This window comes from Corvus moneduloides, chromosome 13, assembly GCF_009650955.1.
Source record: "Corvus moneduloides isolate bCorMon1 chromosome 13, bCorMon1.pri, whole genome shotgun sequence".
NCBI classification, from domain to species: domain Eukaryota; kingdom Metazoa; phylum Chordata; class Aves; order Passeriformes; family Corvidae; genus Corvus; species Corvus moneduloides.
Window position 1 is genome coordinate 9,501,675 of NC_045488.1, and position 6,003 is coordinate 9,507,677.

Here is a 6,003-nt window from a genome sequence, read left to right on the forward strand (position 1 = left end):
TAAAAAATGTGATCAACAGCCTCTCAGGTGTGTTTTCCAGAATCTAAAATAGCCCAGATGCAGTGCTGCCCTTCACCAACCCCCAGACTGGGGCAGCCAAAACATAGGTGGGAGGACAGGAGGAGGAGGCTGGAGGCCAAAACAGTGTAGAAGGCTAAAAAGGGGTGAGAGGATGAAAAACAGCTGAAATAGGGTGCCAGGCTAAAAACAGGGTTGCAGGCAGAAAAAAAAAAGACAGCCAGTGGAAAACAGGACTGCAGTCCCAGAAGGGGAGGGAGGTTAAAAAATGATGGGAGGTTCAAAAAGGGGTGTAAGAGGAGTGTCCAGCTGTAAAAGGGGGTGTCAGACCAAAAATGAGAGTGTCAGGCCAAAAAGAGAAGTGGGAGTTTAGGAAGGGTTGTGATGCAGAAAAGGGGTTGGAAGCTGGTGGTGGGTGGGAGGCTGAATAGTGGGGTGGGAGGCCAGAATGGGAGGGTGGGACACCAGGGGACCAAAGATGGGGGGGAGGCCAAAAAATAGTGGGAGGCCTGGAGGCAGTGGGAGTTTGCAAAACAATTGGAGACCAGGAGGGGTTGGGGTTCCAAGGAGAGTGAATGGGAGACCCAAAAGTAGTGGGAGGTCGGGAAGAGTGAGATGCTGGCAGAGGGTGGGAGGTTGAAGAAGACCAGGAGACCAAAAAGAAGTGAGAGGGGGACAGAGGTGTCCTCCAAGAAGGCTGCAAGTGCCATATTTTCCCAATGGCTCCTGTGTTACAGCAAGGAGTATCCGTCATCCACACTAAAACTGGGGGATATAAATCGGGAAAAAAAAAAAAAAAAGAAAAAACTCAAACGATGTAAGAATGAATCTCAACTCCCACCTCCAGCATCGAAAACCAGTGGAGGAGAGCATCACATTAGATCAGGACCCAGCAACAGCCACGATGCTGCTCAGTCCCAGTGACATCAAACAAAACTGGAGAGGGGCTGGCGGGAGAGGTGCTTCTGATGGCATTTATGGGCCTCTCGGCTATCAGGAGGAGCAATCTCCTCGTAAAGCCCAGTGAAACCCTGTAGCAACACCCTGCGATAACCACATGAAAGCCCGGGTCCTGCCCGATGGCCTTTTGTCGGGGAGCTGCCGGGGCAGCGTGGAATGTCGCACGCAGCAGCCAAGCAGCCCAGGTTGCGTCCTCGCTCCTCCCCGGGCTGCTCCTGGGGAAAACAGGGTATTTAAGCAGGCGGAACAAAGCTATTTATATCCTAAAGTGTTCTTTTACGCTTGGGAGCTGAGACTGTAGCCTCGGCATCAAAGATAATTTCATAATAGCCTTTTAGTGGAAATAACCCTTATTTACAAGAAAGTTCTGTCGCTAGGCTGAGATGTAAAACAGGAGCAGTAGATATTACTCATAATGCACTGGAAGAGTTTATTCCATACATGGCCTTTCATAAGCTTCTAAAGCAGCAATTTCAGGTTAGAAATCATGGAGAAAACCTGGGACCCATTGAGTTTGGCACAACCAATTTCCTTACCTGTGTTATGAAGAACATCTTAGCTTATGAAAGCCCAGCAGATTTTTTGATCTAATTTGTTTTTTATCATTTATTCCATTTTGCTTACTTTCTGTAGAGTTGGACAGTGCAAGCAGGTTGGTGTCTTTTCTGCTCCTGGGCAATTTAACTGTACCATTCCTATGCCTAAGAACACTGAAGACAACTACATGCTATTTCAATTTCTTAAAAGTAAAAGAAAATAAATTAAATAAAAATAAAATAAAGTAAAATAAAATAAAATACCCACAATAAAAAGCAGAAAAACCAAATGGCCTTTATCCTCAGCCCCAAACTAGTTACATTAATTCTCTATGTCTTCCTCATGACTTTTCTAAAGTGGCCAAAACTGGGGCAGTTAAATTATCTTGTGCTGTTCCTTCAAGCAGGGAAATGCTGTCCAGAGAAAAGAAGCATAAATACCATAGATGGAGTAAGTTATTGCAATATCACCATCATTTTATCTCTGTGGTATTTACCCATCTTTGTTCCTTCCCTCTTTCTTTGCATTCAAGTACAAGAGCAGAGTTTTGTATTAAAAAAAAAAAATTAGATTCTGTTTTAATTTAATTAGCACAGGAATGAACCCAGAAGACAGGGAATGCCAACAGTTAAGTAGCAGATATGCCACATAGTAGATACCTCACATGTCCAACCAAATGTGCCACATAATACACCTTTTTTTAAGTAGCTAAGGCATATGTTTTTATTATTTTTGCACTACTGCAGCCAGGTTCTCAAGTTAAGAAAACAAGGAAATACTAAAATCTGTGTGGTTTGGTTGGAGAGTGTCTGCAACCCCAGACAAGGAGCAAAAGTTATGTAAAGGGCCGGGCACAAAGTTCTCCTGAGTAAAAGGCACCATCTAGAGGTGGCCACCGCTTCTGCAAGTGCTCCTCAATAAAATGCAGGCAAGAAGTGACTAAACTGCTCACCGAGAAGGAAAATCACCTTGACAGAACCAACAAAGTGCCTTAATCAGAATCTCTGCACTCTTTGAAATGAATATTTCCGATGGAATTTCTAAAAAAAGGCCCTTCTGCACCAAGTCAAATAAGGTTCCTATTTTCAAAGGCCTTTCAGAAAGAAAACCAGGTCACTGCTCGTGCCTCGAATATCTGAAGGTCACAGGAGGACGCGCTTTGCTCTGGGGGCTGTGGCAGGTAGGGATGCACAGATGCCTCTGGCGACACGCTCTTTCTTTCAGGTTATAGCTCTACAAAGATTTATCCAAAGGGGTGCAAATATGATAGGATGGTGTATAGGGAACTGATCTTCCTAAAAGAATAAATCCATAAACTGCAAAACTCCCAATGAAGTCAGAAAGGATCGTGTAGGTGCTGCAGGGATTGTGGGAGTGGCAAGGCATTCCCCTGGTCTGGAAGCAGATAGGAGCCTCAGTTCCAGCCCATGGAGAATCATTCCCTGCCCTGGTGACATTTCAGCCAGTTTTTGAGAGTCTCCAGGCTTTGCAGAGCCCCAGAAAGAGGATGCAGAGACCTGAAGTCCAGCTTTTCCTGGTATTGGGGATGTAGCTGGTATTCACTAAATAAGGAATCGCTGGTGTTTGCTTTATTTTCTCTGTTATAAAGCAGGGTGGCCATGAAAGCCAGAAGGTGAGGATGGGAAATACTGCGCTTCACACTCCCTCCCACCCACCACAGCGGAATGTTCCTCCACTGATCTAATTGCAGGAACTATCTGTAAACAAAAACCTGTTTTGAAACTCCCATATAAATAGCAATCACAACATCTTGCACCATTTTAATGAACCCTGTTTTCTTCGCGTCAATCCATCTCAGGAATGTCGGAATCAGAACATTTCCCCAGTGACAGCTTCATCCTTTAAACTCTACAGATGAGAGAGCACGCGGAACAAGCTGTGCTGAGGCAGGATTAAGAGTTACCAGGGTGACACTTTGTAGTTTGGAGGATGCTGACAAGGAGACTCACAAAGGCACAAGACCTTCACTGGAGCTGAAGCGACACAGAGACCCAATTTGCCTCAGTTGTCACTGAAGCAGCAAAGAAGATTGTAAATTCCTGCTCCCCAGGTCTTTGATAATATTACCTGTGCATTACAGGTTAATTCCTAGGGGCAGGATGTGGCTCCTTGCACCAGGGACTTACCTTGAGAAGAGGGATGCTCCACGCCTCCACCTTGGAAGTGCTGAAGGTCTTCACTTTCCCTTCTATCAAGGTCTCCAACATGTTTCTTCCCACAGAGAAGGAGAAATAACTGTGGAAGAAAAAGCCTTTAGCAATTTTTAATTTGCCCACCATTGGTTGATTAGGTCAAGTTTCTTTCCCTTTTGCTGCAGGTGCCAATGAATTCATTAAAATTTTCAGGAAGAAGGACTGCAGTGATTCATTGGGCATTTCAGGTGTTCACATATTTGCACCAATCAGGTGATTCTCGATGGTCCACTGAATGCTGGAACCCAGTAACAAAACTTCAAGATCTGTCTCAGAAACTACTTGCCTAAACTTTGCCCCTTTACACATTCCCTGCCCTAGTCCACAAATTCCTTGCTCAATTGCAGATCCAGGCCCAGGATTACCAGACACCATACACAGTCGATGGACAAGTAGATCCCCCAGCCTGGAAAGCTGTCCCACATCTAGAGAGATTTATTTATGGTGTTTTTTCAAGAAAGTTAAAAGCAGAGATTCAGCATCTACTGTTCTCAATAATGAAATAATAAAAATTTATGAATGCAGTTGCAGCAAGAAAGCAGTCAAATTGTCAGTAAGAGATGACAAGGCACTGAGAGCTGGACATTTGGCTGGACACCCACAGTGGACCCCTGGGAGTTTGTTTAGTCCGGCCGCCTGGCTCCAGCCAGTGCAGCAGTGCTGCTCTGTGTGGACATCAGTGTCGCTCAGGGTTTTTAGGACAACAGTGACATCAGAAGGAAAAAAAAGCCTCGTAAACCACAGGAAGGTACCTCTTCCCAGAAGCATAGTGGTTTCCCTCATAAAAGAACAGCAGGTGTTAGAGTGTCACCAAGGGACTTGACTTTGACCACAAAGCCAAGAAAACGTTAAGTGCCTTTAGTAAATCTCAGCTTCCCCGTGACCTCTGACAAAGCAAATCTGCCAAGGCTAAACTGGCTGACTTTTAGGCCAAAGCCAATGATTTATCTGTGTTGGTTAGGCTCAAGTCCTGGAGGCTTTATTGAGATTAGAAGAAAACTTACTCAGCAGAGAGCAAAGTAGCAGCCAAAATTTGGCCTTTCTGAGGGCAGGGAGGTGTGGCGCTGTGGGAAGGCTTTGGGAAGGGTGAGACAGAGCAGCGAAGGGATTGCAGTGCCCAGAGCAGGTCAGTGTAGTGCATCTGTGCCCTGATCCCAGCTTTGTGGGGCTTGTGCCAAATTCCAGTCCTTCCCATGCAAGAGCTTTGGCTGGGAGTAGTCCTGAGGGGCAAACACAGAGGTGGGAGCTGTGCTGCCTTATGTGAAGCAGCAAATCTCTGCAAAACTCCCAGTGCTGCAGCACTGGGTGAAATATAAATGTGCGTGTCAGGGAGGGAGAGGGAGAGAAGAATGCCTGGGGAAATGAGAAAGGCTGAAATGAGTCACTCCTCGTCTTTTTGGTCTAATTTGGTAGATAATACAGGGTGTGATGCTTCACTGCCTCCTCGCTGAGTTCCAGGCAGTCAATGAAAGGATCCAGCTGGATCCAGCCCTTATATGGCGCAAAATGAGGCCGGGAGAAGCGGGCACAGGGATACGCAGGCTGTGGGCGCCTCAGCCCTGAGGGTGAGATGTTCTTCTGCTGGGCAAAGGTTTATGAGTTGTGACACGAGGTCAAAATTGGAGGTGTTCCACTCAAAAATAGTGTTATGAAGTGGCATTCGACACTTTCGATAAACACAAGGCCAGCCATGGTGCGGTAACAGCAGCAGGTGATGGCAGACACGGTAAATCCAGAAATGCCTTGTGGGGAGCAAAGCGCCCGGGGCTGTGCTGGGAGCGCGGGATGAGTCCCAGCATCGCGGTCCCAGCCGGGAGTAGGACGAGGATGCCAAAGGAAGGGGGATCAGGAGAGTAATGCTGGGAGCTCCCTAAGCGGGGCTTGGCTCCCCACTAAACGGAGCTTTGTTCTTCGAGCAGGATTTGGCTCCCTGAGCTTGACTTTACTTCCCAAGCCTGGCTTTGCTCCCTGAGCGAGACTCAGCTCCCCGAGCTTGGCTTCGTTCCCTGAGCCCGGCTTCGCTTCCCGAGCGCGGCTTTGTTCCCTGAGTAGGGCTTCGCTCTCTGAACGAGGCTTTGCTCCCCGAGCCCGGCTTTGCTCCCCGGGCGGGACTTGGCTCCTTAAGGCGGGCTTTGCTCCCTGAGGCGGGCTCCGATTCCCGCGCAGGAATTTGGCGGGAGCCGCCAGGAGCCCAGCAGGGGGCGCCGCAGCGCACCGGCGCGGGGCGGAGCGGGGCGGGGCCGCGTGCCCGGGGCCGGGCCGGGGCTGAGGGGCG